General features: G+C 47.2%; 11 non-coding genes and 1 pseudogene across 11 annotated transcripts; 9 read left to right on the plus strand and 3 right to left on the minus strand.

The window, feature by feature from the left end:
- The first annotated feature begins 4,070 nt into the window (after positions 1-4,070).
- LOC135009748 (U1 spliceosomal RNA) lies at positions 4,071-4,234 on the plus strand. Its single transcript, XR_010209248.1, has one exon. It is a non-coding gene; the product is annotated as a U1 spliceosomal RNA (small nuclear RNA).
- A 3,303-nt stretch (positions 4,235-7,537) lies between these two features.
- Positions 7,538-7,700, minus strand: LOC135009671 (U1 spliceosomal RNA). The gene has a single exon (XR_010209195.1). It is a non-coding gene; the product is annotated as a U1 spliceosomal RNA (small nuclear RNA).
- Positions 7,701-7,852: 152 nt separating this feature from the next.
- LOC135009540 (U1 spliceosomal RNA) lies at positions 7,853-8,016 on the minus strand. The gene has a single exon (XR_010209080.1). It is a non-coding gene; the product is annotated as a U1 spliceosomal RNA (small nuclear RNA).
- Positions 8,017-8,690: 674 nt separating this feature from the next.
- Positions 8,691-8,846, minus strand: LOC135009724 (U1 spliceosomal RNA). Its single transcript, XR_010209225.1, has one exon. It is a non-coding gene; the product is annotated as a U1 spliceosomal RNA (small nuclear RNA).
- Positions 8,847-11,207: 2,361 nt separating this feature from the next.
- LOC135009471 (U1 spliceosomal RNA) lies at positions 11,208-11,371 on the plus strand. Its single transcript, XR_010209013.1, has one exon. It is a non-coding gene; the product is annotated as a U1 spliceosomal RNA (small nuclear RNA).
- A 152-nt stretch (positions 11,372-11,523) lies between these two features.
- LOC135009682 (U1 spliceosomal RNA) lies at positions 11,524-11,658 on the plus strand (annotated as a pseudogene).
- A 702-nt stretch (positions 11,659-12,360) lies between these two features.
- LOC135009421 (U1 spliceosomal RNA) lies at positions 12,361-12,524 on the plus strand. The gene has a single exon (XR_010208964.1). It is a non-coding gene; the product is annotated as a U1 spliceosomal RNA (small nuclear RNA).
- A 152-nt stretch (positions 12,525-12,676) lies between these two features.
- Positions 12,677-12,839, plus strand: LOC135009690 (U1 spliceosomal RNA). Its single transcript, XR_010209206.1, has one exon. It is a non-coding gene; the product is annotated as a U1 spliceosomal RNA (small nuclear RNA).
- Positions 12,840-13,509: 670 nt separating this feature from the next.
- On the plus strand, positions 13,510-13,673 carry LOC135009427 (U1 spliceosomal RNA). The gene has a single exon (XR_010208969.1). It is a non-coding gene; the product is annotated as a U1 spliceosomal RNA (small nuclear RNA).
- Positions 13,674-13,825: 152 nt separating this feature from the next.
- On the plus strand, positions 13,826-13,989 carry LOC135009644 (U1 spliceosomal RNA). Its single transcript, XR_010209172.1, has one exon. It is a non-coding gene; the product is annotated as a U1 spliceosomal RNA (small nuclear RNA).
- A 668-nt stretch (positions 13,990-14,657) lies between these two features.
- On the plus strand, positions 14,658-14,821 carry LOC135009494 (U1 spliceosomal RNA). The gene has a single exon (XR_010209035.1). It is a non-coding gene; the product is annotated as a U1 spliceosomal RNA (small nuclear RNA).
- Positions 14,822-14,973: 152 nt separating this feature from the next.
- On the plus strand, positions 14,974-15,136 carry LOC135009699 (U1 spliceosomal RNA). Its single transcript, XR_010209212.1, has one exon. It is a non-coding gene; the product is annotated as a U1 spliceosomal RNA (small nuclear RNA).
- Positions 15,137-15,184: the final 48 nt, after the last annotated feature.

Consider the following 15,184-nt stretch of genomic DNA (forward strand, 5'->3'; position numbering starts at 1 on the left):
CGGCACCCCGCAGAGAATGTGATCGCCTCTGCCTGTCAATCGGGGCGGGGAAGGGGGGGAGAGGTGGGTCAGCAACACTCCATTTCCAAGTCAGGGATGGAGCGGTGCGGGGGCAAGGCTTCAAAATGGGGTCTGCAACGGAGGAGACACAGGGGGCGTGGTCACAGCGACTGTATGACATCACATTCAGCCGCTGTGATCACAAAAATGGTGGCGGCTTCCTGCGCGCACATACAGTCTGCACCAGCAGGAGCCTACACCATTTTTTATGATCACGCTGAACTGCAGTGCGACTGCAATTACAGCATGGTCAAGAAGGGAGGCGTCATGCTGGGTGGCCATGCCCTGTCACTTTGCAGGAGCCAGCACCGCTCACACACTAGTCCCCGGGTGCAGCCCCCAACCCCCGGGACACCCGGAGCAACAAAATGTAGATTCAGGCCACCAGGCCACGCCCCTACCTATGAAACCATGCCTCCTTTTTACCATTGCACTGCTTATCTGCGCGCACTGCATTACAATCTCCCTCGCCACCTCTCTGGGTGTCACCAGTGATAGTGACACCTCTGCCATGCTTGTAGCAGCTGGTCCTAAGATCTACGCCTCAAACCCTGAGTGTTTGCCCTTGTGACTTGTTGATCATCATAGCGAAGCAGATGCTTACAGAAAACTGCAGGGGCTTAGATTGAAAATAAAAAAATTGATAGGGTATAAGGTAGAGAGGAGCGGGTTCGGTTCTCCGAGAACCGAATTCCCCACGAACTCCACGTGGTTTACACTGGTCCGAGGCAGGCTCGGTTGTTCCCGCCTGACTCGGAAAACCTGAACAAGGGAAAATGTCATCATCCCGCTGTCGGATTCTCGCGAGATTCGGATTCCATATAAAGAGCTGCGCGTTGCTGCCATTTTTACTCGTGCATTGAAGAGAGAGCGGAGAGGACGTGGCTATGTTCTCTCAGTGGAAATCTCAATATCAGTGCTCAGTATCAGTGGTTACTTATTGCTGCTCAGTAATACTAGTAGTGTGTCTCTCCTGCTCAGTGTCAGTTCTCAGTAGTATCCTCATCAGTGCTCAGTATCACTGTTCATTGTCTTGTGCTGCATTGTGTTGCTCAGCATAATACAGTACATTACTAATAGTCCAGTGCTGCATCTTGCTGCTCAGTGTCAGTTCTAGTATCCTCATCAGTGCTCACTATCACTGCTCATTGCATTGTGGTGTTCTGTATACTACAATAACATAGTAATATAGTAACATAGTTTTTGAGGTTGAATAGAGGCAAATTGCCCATCGTGTTCAACCTGTTTTAAGTTGTGATGATTCTACATACTTGCTGAATAATGTTTTATGACTAGTTAGCTACTATAACTCATGTTACCCCCGGATTAACCATGTTGATATTTTAAGTATTATAACCTTGGATAGCTTTTTCATTCAGAAATGTATCCATTCCTTTTTTAAATCCATTTACAGAGTCCGCCATTACCACCTTCCCTGGCAGGGAATTCCACATCCTGATTGCCCTAACAGTGAAGAAACCTTTCCTCCATTGCGTTCTGAACTTTCCTCCAGTCGCAGCGAGTGACCACGTGTTCTTTTAATAAATAATTCCTCTGATAACTCTTTGTTATGTATCTTTACATATTTGAAGATATTAATAATATCTCCTCTTAGGCACCTCTTTTCTAGTGTATAAATATTCAGCCTAGTAAGTCTTTCCTTATAGTCCAGTACTTTAAGGCCTTTAATCAATTTAGTCTTCAGGATCTCTGACACTTCCATGAGCAGCAGAGTAGTGCAATGGAAGCATGCTGGGCCCATAACCCAGAGGTCGATTGATCGAAACTATCCTCTGCTATGTGCATTTTTTTTTTTATAATTAAAGTAATCAAAAACTGGGATTGATATTTTGGCACTTTTATTTTTACTTAAAGTACAATAACTTTTATCATTTTAATTTGTTTTAATAGTATATTGACAGCATTGTTTTCTTTAAAAAATCCACTTAATTTTCTTTACCCTATTACTGAAATGGTAATTGACAAAAACAAACTACATTGTCACCAGAAGAGCAATGCAAAATGTACAAGTGATATATGAAAATCATCTTCCATCTTGAATTTCAATGATGCATTGGGACAACAATTTGTGAGAAACATCTTCACCCATAAAGAAAGATTTTCTTAATTCCTTACCTGTGTGCTGATTAGATATCACCTTGTTTTCACATTAAACAGACTTCCCCATGAGGAAGCAGCAAGGATGCAGTGACGTTTCCTGGTGTCAACCTGTATTATTTCAGTAGACATTGAAATGAGGATGCATCTTTGATGCCTTTCCAATGAAGCAAGTTTAATTCAGTAATAGGTGAAAAACCATTCCTACAAAGGTGTTAATCAGAGACTTGGCTTTGTGGACACTTTTCAGAGAGCAAATTTGTTAGCATAAACATAAAATCAGAAAATGAAGAGCTGTTTAATCACTCAATTGGACTTTTCTGCCAGCATAATTTTTTTTCTCTGCAACTCACTGCTAAATTGTGCTTCCTAGCTGTTTTTTTATAAAATCACTTAATCAAATCTAACTCTGATTACATCAGAGAAGGCCAGGTACCCTACACCATAAGGGTTTTTTTTGAAATTTTGACTTGTCTACTTAAAGATCACCAAAATCTGATTACAAGGTCAATTACATCCCTGGGTGGGATTGAACCACCAACCTTTTGGTTAATAGCCAAACATGCTAACCGATTGCGCCACAGAGACACCTTGCGAAAGTCAATACTGACAAAGGCTAATAAGCATTCATCTAGAACGTTTCCTAGAAAAACTTTAAAAAGTCAATAATCTGGAGAATTTTTGTAAGAAACACATTGGTACTTTCCCATGATGAGTGAGTGCTTCAGGATTTCTTGCACTTACATGGGCTATTAACCAAAAGGTTGGTGGTTCAATCCCACCCAGGGATGTAATTGACCTTGTCATCAGATTTTGGTGATCTTTAAGTAGACAAGTCAAAATTTCAAACCCCCTCTTATGGTGTAGGGTACCTGGCCTTCTCTGACGTAATCAGAGTTAGATTTAATTAAGTGATTTTATAAAAAACAGCTAGGAAGCACAATTTAGCAGTGGGTTGCAGAGAAAAAAATAACATTTTAAACCTACCGGTAATTTTTTTTTCTCGTAGTCCGTAGAGGATGATGGGGACTCCGTAAGGACCATGGGGGATAGACGGGCTCCGCAGCAGACATGGGCACTTTAAGAAAGACTTTAGATCTGGGTGTGCACTGGCTCCTCCCTCTATGCCCCTCCTCCATACCTCAGTTAGAGAAACTGTGCCCAGAGGAGACGGACAGTACGAGGAAAGGATTTTTGTTAATCCAAGGTCAAGATTCATACCAGCCACACCAATCACACCGTATAACTTGTGATATACTACCCAGTTAACAGTATGAAAACAACATAGCATCAGTCCAAGACCGATGAAAACTAACATATAACCCTTATGTAAGCAATAACTATATACAAGTCTTGCAGAAGTAGTCCGCACTTGGGACGGGCACCCAGCATCCTCTACGGACTACGAGAAAAAGATTTACCGGTAGGTTTAAAATCTTATTTTCTCTTACGTCCTAGAGGATGCTGGGGACTCCGTAAGGACCATGGGGATTATACCAAAGCTCCCAAACGGGCAGGAGAGTGCGGATGACTTTGCAGCACCGATTGAGCAAACAGGAGGTCCTCCTCAGCCAGGGTATCAAACTTATAGAACTTTGCAAAGGTGTTTGAACCAACTTTGACCCACTGCTTGGATGACATCACCATATGCAAATCCATCTGCGGCAGGCCTTCCCCCAGGAATGCTTGCACTAGTTGTTGCATTTGGTTTGTTGTTTGGGGGTGCTTCAGTATTAGGCAGCCTTCTGCCCTCCCATGTTCATCTGAAAATATGTGTTCTCCCTGCAGTTGTTGTCCCCAGATGAGAGTTCCCTTGTGCTGCCTCAGTTGAATCTCCTTTACTTGACAGAGATGTGCCTGAGCAGCGGCCCTCCCCAGCCCTATCCCAAATCATACTTATTTTGCATAGGAGATACCATGGTCATGAAGATTGTTCTCCCAGGGTTAGGTTAATTCATTGCATTCTGGGTATGCTGACCCCTGTGATTTCCCCAAATGTGGGAAACTCAACTGCATTATTTGTGGTAGTGGGGGACTGTGTTTGTGCTTTCCTCTGGTCAGCTCTGGTAAAAGTCAGATTTCTTTGTCTCAGATCTTCCTCTAGCCTTGTTCTTCTTTCGAGAGTTCCCTTGTGCTGCCTCAGTTGGATCTCCTTCACTTGACAGGGGGTGCCCAAGCAGCAATCCTCCACAGCTCTAGCCCAACTCCTACTTACCTGCCAGGTGAGATACTATGATCTTCACTGTTAGGGCAATCAGGATGTGGAATTCCCTGCCAGGGAAGGTGGTAATGGCGGACTCTGTAATTGGATTTAAAAAAGGAATGGATACATTTCTGAATGAAAAAGCTATCCAAGGTTATAATACTTAAAATATCAACATGGTTAATCCGGGGGTAACATGAGTTGTAGTAGTTAACTAGTCATAAAACATTATTCAGCAAGTATGTAGAATCATCACAACTTAAAACAGGTTGAACACGATGGGCAATTTGCCTCTTTTCAACCTCAAAAACTATATTACTATATGTTACTATATTACTATGTTACTGTAGTATACAGAACACCACAATGTAATGAGCAGTGATAGTGAGCACTGATGAGGATACTAGAACTGACACTGAGCAGCAAGATGCAGCACTGGACTATTAGTAATGTACTGTAGTATGCTGAGCACCACAATGCAGCACAAGACAATGAGCAGTGATACTGAGCACTGATGAGGATACTACTGAGAACTGACACTGAGCAGGAGAGACACACTACTAGTATTACTGAGCAGCAATAAGTAACCACTGATACTGAGCACTGATATTGAGATTTCCACTGAGAGAACATAGCCACGTCCTCTCCGCTCCCTCTTCAATGCACGAGTAAAAATGGCGGCAACGCGCAGCTCTTTATATGAAATCCGAATCTCGCGAGAATCCGACAGCGGGATGATGACATTTTCCCTTGTTCAGGTTTTACGAGTCAGGCGGGAACAACCGAGCCTGCCTCGGACCAGTGTAAACCACGTGGAGTTCGTGGGGAATTCGGTTCTCGGAGAACCGAACCCGCTCCTCTCTACCTTATACCCATATATTTTTTTATTTTCAATCTAAGCCCCTGCAGTTTTCTGTAAGCATCTGCTTCGCTATGATGATCAACAAGTCACAAGGGCAAACACTCAGGGCTTGAGGCGTAGATCTTAGGACCAGCTGCTACAAGCATGGCAGAGGTGTCACTATCACTGGTGACACCCAGAGAGGTGGCGAAGGAGATTGTAATGCAGTGCGCGCAGATAAGCAGCGCAATGGTAAAAAGGAGGCATGGTTTCATAGGTAGGGGCGTGGCCTGGTGGCCTGAATCTACATTTTGTTGCTCCGGGTGTCCCGGGGGTTGGGGGCTGCACCCTGGGACTAGTGTGTGAGCGGTGCTGGCTCCTGCACAGTGACAGGACATGGCCACCCAGCATGACGCCTCCCTTCTTGACCAATCTGTAATTGCAGTCGCACTGCAGTTCAGCGTGATCATAAAAAATGGTGTAGCCTCCTGCTGGTGCAGACTGTATGTGCGCGCAGGAAGCCGCCACCATTTTTGTGATCACAGCGGCTGAATGTGATGTCATACAGCCGCTGTGACCACGCCCCCTGTGTCTCCTCCGTTGCAGACCCCATTTTGAAGCCTTGCCCCCGCACCGCTCCATCCCTGACTTGGAAATGGAGTGTTGCTGACCCCCCTCTCCCCCCCTGCCCCGATTGACAGGCAGAGGCGATCGCATTCTCTGCGGGGTGCCGCAGAAAATGCAGGCACATGCGTATGCTCTTAGCAATTTTTGCAGTTGGATCGCTTACTGTGATTGCAATCCAACCTGAATCAGGCCCTATTACCTATCACAATGCGCTGCGGGCAGTACAAAATTGGTTTAATATGGGAGAAAAAACCCCAGACCTGTGCTCCTTAACTGTACCTGGTGGCTCGTGGAGCGGCTGCCCAGTAATCAGTGTCCACGCCAGTGCGCACACGGTCCACCCCCTACGGCCACGCTCCCCTTCATCAGCGGCCTCGTGATCCGGAAGGGCGGTGCGTGTGTGACTGACCTTAGGAAGAAACCGGAGCCTCCGCTGCAGTGACCCAGCAACCAGGGCACGGGAGTATACAGCGCCGCTGGGAGTGATGAAGCTGCAGTAAAGATGTCTATTAGACCTAGCCTGCTGCAGCCCTTGTAGATTCTCATAAAAAAAGTTCTTATTTTCTTGTCAAAATTAATAGCTAAGAATAGGCTGCCTGAGGCAGGCCCCTGTTAAGTGGCCTGCTACTGAAGGCACCAACTACAAACTGAGCTCCCTGTTCATGGAAGCGGGGTTATAGAGGAGAATGCGCTGAGCATCTTGGGAACAGTCAAAAGCTTTGAGCCGGTTGGTGCCTCAGATCAAGATCCTACTCTACACCCCAATGTGAATCCTTGTGGAGTCCAGTGTACCCCACAGAAGAAATTAATGTGTCACACCCATTGGCAGCAACCTTAGAATAGCTGCTGACGGGCACAATTGAGAAAGGAAGGGGGGGGGACATTTGAATCCAGCACATAGATGCAATTCAAATATGTAATTTGAACCTTCCTATTTTAAAATATAATGGATGAACTTCACCCTGTGATAACAATCTTCATGATATAGAGATCTCATATGCAAAATAAGTATGAGTTGGGATAGGGCTGGGGAGGGTGGCTGCTCGGGCAAGCCCCTCCCCCGTCAAGTTAAGGAGATTCAACTGAGGAAGCACAAGGGAACTCTCGTCTGGGGACAACAACTGCAGGGAGACCACATTTTTTCAGATGAACATGGGAGGGCGGAAGGCTGCCTAATACTGAAGCACCATCAAATATCAAACCATATGCAATAACTAGTACAAGCATTCCTGGGGGAAGGTCTGCAGGAGACGAATTTGCATACGGTGATGTCATCCAAGCAGTGGGCCAAAGTTGGCTGGAACCCTCATCTGCATATGAAAAGAGAAAAGGGTTATGCAGGGCATGGCGGCCTTTTGCGGCGCTTGGATGACCCCTAGTTCGCATTAAACACCTCCACCTTCCTTCGGTGTGGGGCTCATGTTGGCTATGCCCCAGCCCCTGAAGCATTCAAGCTGATTTCTTGCAGCAGCTGGGCACTGTAACAGCTCCAGAGCTGCTCTGTAAGGCAAATAAAAGGGTGTGGGCCCTGCAGCACTACCTGTAGTTCGCATTGTGCGTTGGAAGGCACAAAGTAAGCAGACGGGAGAAGTCAGGATAGTGCGCAAGGGCATAGAAGGGAGCGGCTCAAGAAAAGAGAAGTGGAAACAGACAGCAAACTAGGCTGGAGAGAGACCTGAGACAAAGAGATCTGAATTATACGAGAGCCGACCAGGGGAAACACAAATTATGCAGTCAAGTTTCCCATATTTGGGGAAATCGCAGGGGCAGCACACCCAGAGTGCAATGGTTGAGCCTTGCCCTGGGAGAAGCACCTTCAAGATCATAGTATCTCACCTGGCAGGTAAGTAGGAGTTGGGCTAGAGCTGGGGAGGGTCGCTGCTCGGGCACCCCCCTGTCAAGTGAAGGAGATCCAACTGAGGCAGAACAATGGAACTCTCGAAAGAAGAACAAGGCTAGAGGAAGATCTGAGACAAAGAAATCTGACTTTTACCAGAGCTGACCAGCGGAAAACACAAACACAGTCCCCAACTACCACAAATAATGCAGGCGAGTTTCCCACATTTGGGTAAATCACAGGGGTCAGCATACCCAGAATGCAATGAATGAACCTCACCCTGGGTGAACAATTTTCATGACCATGGTGTCTCCTATGCAAAATAAGTATGATTTGGGATAGGGCTGGGGAGGGCCGCTGCTCAGGCACATCTCTGTCAAGTAAAGGAGATTCAACTGAGGCAGCACAAGGGAACTCTCATATGGGGACAACAACTGCAGGGAGAACACATATTTTCAGATGAACATGGGAGGGCAGAAGGCTGCCTAATACTGAAGCACCCCCAAACAACAAACCAAATGCAACAACTAGTGCAAGCATTCCTGGGGGAAGGCCTGCAGCAGATGGATTTGCATATGGTGATGTTATCCAAGCAGTGGGTCAAAGTTGGCTTCAACCCTCATCTGCATATGAAAAGAGAAAAGGGGCGTGCAGGGCATGGCGGCCTTTTGCGGTGCTTGGATGACCCCTAGATCGCATTAAACACCCCCACCCTCCTTTGGTGTGGGGCTCATGTTGGCCATGCCCCATCCCATGAAGCATTCAAGCTGATTTCTTGCAGCAGCTGGGCACTGTAACAGCTCCAGAGCTGCTCTGTAAGGCAAGTAAAAGGGTGTGGGCCCTGCAGCACTACCTGTAGTTTGCATTGTGCATTGGAAGGCACAAAGTAAGCAGACGGGAGGAGAAGTCAGGATAGTGCACAAGGGTATAGAAGGGAGGGGCTCAAGAAAAAAGAAGTGGAAACAGAGAGCAAACTAGGCTGGAGAGAGACCTGAGACAAAGAGATCTGAATTATACGAGAGCCGACCAGAGGAAACACAAATTATGCAGTCAAGTGTCCCACATTTGGGGAAATCGTAGGAGCAGCACACCCAGTGTGCAATGGGTGAGCCTTGCCCTGGGAGAAGCACCTTCCTGATTATAGTATCTCACCTGGGTGTGCTGCCCCTGCGATTTCCCCAAATGTGGGAAACTTGACGGCATAATTTGTGTTTCCCCTGGTCGGCTCTCATATAATTCAGATCTCTTTGTCTCAGGTCTCTCTCCAGCCTAGTTTGCTGTCTGTTTCCACTTCTTTTTTCTTGAGCCCCTCCCTTCTATACCCTTGTGGACTATCCTGACTTCTCCTCCTGTCTGCTTACTTTGTGCCTTCCAAAGCACAATGCAAACTACAGGTAGTGCTGCAGGGCCCACACCCTTTTACTTGCCTTACAGAGCAGCTCTGGAGCTGTTACAGTGCCAAGCTGCTGCAAGAAATCAGCTTGAATGCTTCAGGGGCTGGGGCATGGCCAACATGAGCCCCACACCGAAGGAGGGTGGGGGTGTTTAATGCGAACTAAGGGTCATCCAAGCGCCGCAAAAGGCCGCCATGCCCTGCATACCCCTTTTCTCTTTTCATATGCAGATGAGGGTTCCAGCCAACTTTGGCCCACTGCTTGGATGACATCACTATATGCATATCCGTCTTCTGCAGACCTTCCCCTAGGAATGCTTGTACTAGTTGTTGCATTTGGTTTGTTGTTTGGGGGTGCTTCAGTATTAGGCAGCCTTCTGCCCTCCCATGTTCATCTGAAAATATGTGTTCTCACTGCAGTTGTTGTCCCCAGATGAGAGTTCCCTTGTGCTGCCTCAGTTGAATCTCCTTTACTCTAAAACTTGTAAAACTTAGCAAAAGTGTTTACTAAATAGCTGCTCGGCAAAGTTGCAATGCCGAGACTCCCCGACCAGCTGCCCAGGATGAACCCACCTTTCTAGTAGAATGGGTCTTCACCTAATTCAGTAACGGCAATCCTGCCGTGGAATGAGCATGCTGAATCTTACCACAGATCCAGCGCATAATTGTCTACATGGAAGCAGGACACCCAATCCTGTTGGGAGCATACAGGACAAACAGAGCCTCTGTTTTCCTAATCTGAACCGTTCTGGTGACATAAATTTTCAAAGTTCTGACCACAGCCAGAGACTTTGACTCAACGAAGGTGTCAGTGGCCAAAGGCACCATGTGGAAAGATGAACCACCTTCGGCAGAAATAGTTGACGTGTCCTCAATTCTGCTCTATCTTCATGAAATATCAAATAAAGGCTCTTGTGATACTGCATGGTTTGTACTGTTTTCCATGTGCTCCCAGATCTTTCAAGCAAGAAGCATGGTCAAGAAAGTTCTGTTTGAAAAGAAACAACATTTACTGTCATTGTTATAGAATTTGGGAGAAAAAACAAGAAGAAATCTGCACTGTTGACGCACTGGACAGAATGAATGAATCATAAAATATAACCTTTATTAAGTATGTATTAAAATTGGATAAATATTAATATTATTATCCCAAACTGCAGTGAAACATAAAGGTTAAAATCACAGAACTAACATACATGTGCATAAGAAGAATAAAGAGATGTGAAAAAAAGGTTTAAAAAGCGTGTCCGTGTGTGATTATTTTTGAAGGCACAACCCTGGCGGGGTTGTTTATATAGATATATATGTTGCTAATAATCACTTTCTAGCGTAATGTTATTAAATAGCTGTTAGTATCTATGTCGTCAGGTACCACTGGGTCGTATCCTATATACTCCTGTGGGAAACTTGACTGCATAATTTGTGTTTCCCCTGGTCGGCTCTCGTATAATTCAGATCTCTTTGTCTCAGGTCTCTCTCCAGCCTAGTTTGCTGTCTGTTTCCACTTCTCTTTTCTTGAGCCGCTGCCTTCTATGCCCTTGTGCACTCTCCAGACTTCTCCTGTCTGCTTACTTTGTGCCTTCCAACGCACAATGCAAACTACAGGTAGTGCTGCAGGGCCCACACCCTTTTACTTGCCTTACAGAGCAGCTCTGGAGCTGTTACAGTGCCCAGCTGCAGCAAGAAATCAGCTTGAATGCTTCAGGGGCTGGGGCATAGCCAACATGAGCCCCACACCGACGGAGGGTGGAGGTGTTTAATGCAAACTAGGGGTCAGCCAAGCGCCGCAAAAGGCCGCCATGCCCTGCATGCCCCTTTTCTCTTTTCATATGCAGACGAGGGTTGAAGCCAACTTTGACCCACTGCTTGGATGACATCACCATATGCAAATCCATCTGCGGCAGGCCTTCCCCCAGGAATGCTTGCACTAGTTGTTGCATTTGGTTTGTTGTTTGGGGGTGCTTCAGTATTAGGCAGCCTTCTGCCCTCCCATGTTCATCTGAAAATATGTGTTCTCCCTGCAGTTGTTGTCCCCAGATGAGAGTTCCCTTGTGCTGCCTCAGTTGAATCTCCTTTACTTGACAGAGATGTGCCTGAGCAGCGGCCCTCCCCAGCCCTATCCCAAATCATACTTATTTTGCATAGGAGATACCATGGTCATGAAGATTGTTCTCCCAGGGTTAGGTTCATTCATTGCGTTCTGGGTATGCTGACCTCTGTGATTTCCCCAAATGTGGGAAACTCAACTGCATTATTTGTGGTAGTGGGGGACTGTGTTTGTGCTTTCCTCTGGTCAGCTCTGGTAAAAGTCAGATTTCTTTGTCTCAGATCTTCCTCTAGCCTTGTTCTTCTTTCAAGAGTTCCCTTGTGCTGCCTCAGTTGGATCTCCTTCACTTGACAGGGGGGTGCCCGAGCAGCGACCCTCCCCAGCTCTAGCCCAACTCCTACTTACCTGCCAGGTGAGATACTATGATCATGAAGTTGCTTCTCCCAGGGCAAGGCTCACCCATTGCACTCTGGGTGTGCTGCCCCTGCGATTTCCCCAAATATGGGAAACTTGATTGCATAATTTGTGTTTCCCCTAGTCGGCTCTCATATAATTCAGATCTCTTTGTCTCAGGTCTCTCTCCAGCCTAGTTTGCTGTCTGTTTCCACTTCTTTTTTCTTGAGCCCCTCCCTTCTATACCCTTGTGCACTATCCTGACTTCTCCTCCTGTCTGCTTACTTTGTGCCTTCCGATGCACAATGCAAACTACAGGTAGTGCTGCAGGGCCCACACCCTTTTACTTGCCTTACAGAGCAGCTCTGGAGCTGTTACAGTGCCAAGCTGCTGCAAGAAATCAGCTTGAATGCTTCAGGGGCTGGGGCATGGCCAACATGAGCCCCACACCGAAGTAGGGTGGGGGTGTTTAATGCGAACTAAGGGTCATCCAAGCGCCGCAAAAGGCCGCCATGCCCTGCATACCCCTTTTCTCTTTTCATATGCAGATGAGGGTTCCAGCCAACTTTGGCCCACTGCTTGGATGACATCACTGTATGCAAATCCGTCTTCTGCAGACCTTCCCCCAGGAATGCTTGTACTAGTTGTTGCATTTGGTTTGTTGTTTGGGGGTGCTTCAGTATTAGGCAGCCTTCTGCCCTCCCATGTTCATCTGAAAATATGTGTTCTCCCGGCAGTTGTTGTCCCCAGATGAGAGTTCCCTTGTGCTGCCTCAGTTGAATCTCCTTTACTTGACAGAGATGTGCCTGAGCAGCGGCCCTCCCCAGCCCTATCCCAAATCATACTTATTTTGCATAGGAGATACCATGGTCATAAAGATTGTTCTCCCAGGGTGAGGTTCATTCATTGCATTCTGGGTATGCTGACCCCTGTGATTTCCCCAAATGTGGGAAACTCAACTGCATTATTTGTGGTAGTGGGGGACTGTGTTTGTGTTTTCCTCTGGTCAGCTCTGGTAAAAGTCAGATTTCTTTGTCTCAGATCTTCCTCTAGCCTTGTTCTTCTTTCGAGAGTTCCATTGTGCTGCCTCAGTTTGATCTCCTTCACTTGACAGGGGGGTACCCGAGCAGCGACCCTCCCCAGCTCTAGCCCAACTCCTACATAACTGCCAGGTGAGATACTATGATCATGAAGGTGCTTCTCCCAGGGCAAGGCTCACCCATTGCACTCTGGGTGTGCTGCTCCTGCGATTTCCCCAAATGTGGGAAACTTGACTGCATAATTTGCGTTTCCCCTGGTCGGCTCTCGTATAATTCAGATCTCTTTGTCTCAGGTCTCTCTCCAGCCTAGTTTGCTGTCTGTTTCCACTTCTCTTTTCTTGAGCCGCTGCCTTCTATGCCCTTGTGCACTCTCCTGACTTCTCCTGTCTGCTTACTTTGTGCCTTCCAACGCACAATGCAAACTACAGGTAGTGCTGCAGGGCCCACACCCTTTTACTTGCCTTTCAGAGCAGCTCTGGAGCTGTTACAGTGCCCAGCTGCTGCAAGAAATCAGCTTGAATGCTTCAGGGGCTGGGGCATAGCCAACATGAGCCCCACACCGACGGAGGGTGGAGGTGTTTAATGCGAACTAAGGGTCATCCAAGCGCCGCAAAAGGCCGCCATGCCCTGCATACCCCTTTTCTCTTTTCATATGCAGATGAGGGTTCCAGCCAACTTTGGCCCACTGCTTGGATGACATCACCGTATGCAAATACGTCTTCTGCAGACCTTCCCCCAGGAATGCTTGTACTAGTTGTTGCATTTGGTTTGTTGTTTGGGGTGCTTCAGTATTAGGCAGCCTTCTGCTCTCCCATGTTCATCTGAAAATATGTGTTCTCCCTGCAGTTGTTGTCCCCAGATGAGAGTTCTCTTGTGCTGCCTCAGTTGAATCTCCTTTACTTGACAGAGATGTGCCTGAGCAGCGGCCATCCCCAGCCCTATCCCAAATCATACTTATTTTGCATAGGAGATACCATGGTCATGAAGATTGTTCTTCCAGGGTGAGGTTCATTCATTGCATTCTGGGTATGCTGACCCCTGTGATTTCCCCAAATGTGGGAAACTCGACTGCATTATTTGTGGTAGTGGGGGACTGTGTTTGTGCTTTCCTCTGGTCAGCTCTGGTAAAAGTCAGATTTCTTTGTCTCAGATCTTCCTCTAGCCTTGTTCTTTTTTTGAGAGTTTCCTTGTGCTGCCTCAGTTGGATTTCCTTCACTTGACAGGGGGGTGCCCGAGCAGCGACCCTCCCCAGCTCTAGCCCAACTCCTACTTACCTGCCAGGTGAGATACTATGATCAGGAAGGTGCTTCTCCCAGGGCAAGGCTCACCCATTGCACTCTGGGTGTGCTGCTCCTACGATTTCCCCAAATGTGGGACACTTGACTACATAATTTGTGTTTCCTCTGGTCGGCTACTCGTATAATTCAGATCTCTTTGTCTCAGGTCTCTCTCCAGCCTAGTTTGCTGTCTGTTTCCACTTCTCTTTTCTTGAGCCCCTGCCCTTGCCCTTGTGCACTCTCCTGACTTCTCCTGTCTGCTTACTTTGTGCCTTCCAACGCACAATGCAAACTACAGGTAGTGCTGCAGGGCCAACACCCTTTTACTTGCCTTACAGAGCAGCTCTGGAGCTGTTACAGTGCCCAGCTGCTGCAAGAAATCAGCTTGAATGCTTCAGGGGCTGGGGCATAGCCAACATGAGCCCCACACCGACGGAGGGTGGAGGTGTTTAATGCGAACTAAGGGTCATCCAAGCGCCGCAAAAGGCCGCCATGCCCTGCATACCCCTTTTCTCTTTTCATATGCAGATGAGGGTTCCAGCCAACTTTGGCCCACTGCTTGGATGACATCACCGTATGCAAATCCGTCTTCTGCAGACCTTTTCCCAGGAATGCTTGTACTAGTTGTTGCATTTGGTTTGTTGTTTGGGGGTGCTTCAGTATTAGGCAGCCTTCTGCTCTCCCATGTTCATCTGAAAATATGTGTTCTCCCTGCAGTTGTTGTCCCCAGATGAGAGTTCCCTTGTGCTGCCTCAGTTGAATCTCCTTTACTTGACAGAGATGTGCCTGAGCAGCGGCCCTCCCCAGCCCTATCCCAAATCATACTTATTTTGCATAGGAGATACCATTGTCATGAAGATTGTTCTCCCAGGGTGAGGTTCATTCATTGCATTCTGGGTATGCTGACCCCTGTCATTTCCCCAAATGTGGGAAACTCGACTGCATTATTTGTGGTAGTGGGGGACTGTGTTTGTGCTTTCCTCTGGTCAGCTCTGGTAAAAGTCAGATTTCTTTGTCTCAGATCTTCCTCTAGCCTTGTTCTTTTTTCGAGAGTTTCCTTGTGCTGCCTCAGTTGGATCTCCTTCACTTGACAGGGGGGTGCCCGAACAGCGACCCTCCCCAGCTCTAGCCCAACTCCTACTTACCTGCCAGGTGAGATACTATGATCAGGAAGGTGCTTCTCCCAGGGCAAGGCTCACCCAATGCACTCTGGGTGTGCTGCTCCTACGATTTCCCCAAATGTGGGACACTTGATTACATAATTTGTGTTTCCTCTGGTCGGCTCTCGTATAATTCAGATCTCTTTGTCTCAGGTCTCTCTCCAGCCTAGTTTGCTGTCTGTTTCCAC

Source organism: Pseudophryne corroboree, unplaced genomic scaffold (genome assembly GCF_028390025.1).
Source record: "Pseudophryne corroboree isolate aPseCor3 unplaced genomic scaffold, aPseCor3.hap2 scaffold_227, whole genome shotgun sequence".
Classification (NCBI taxonomy): domain Eukaryota; kingdom Metazoa; phylum Chordata; class Amphibia; order Anura; family Myobatrachidae; genus Pseudophryne; species Pseudophryne corroboree.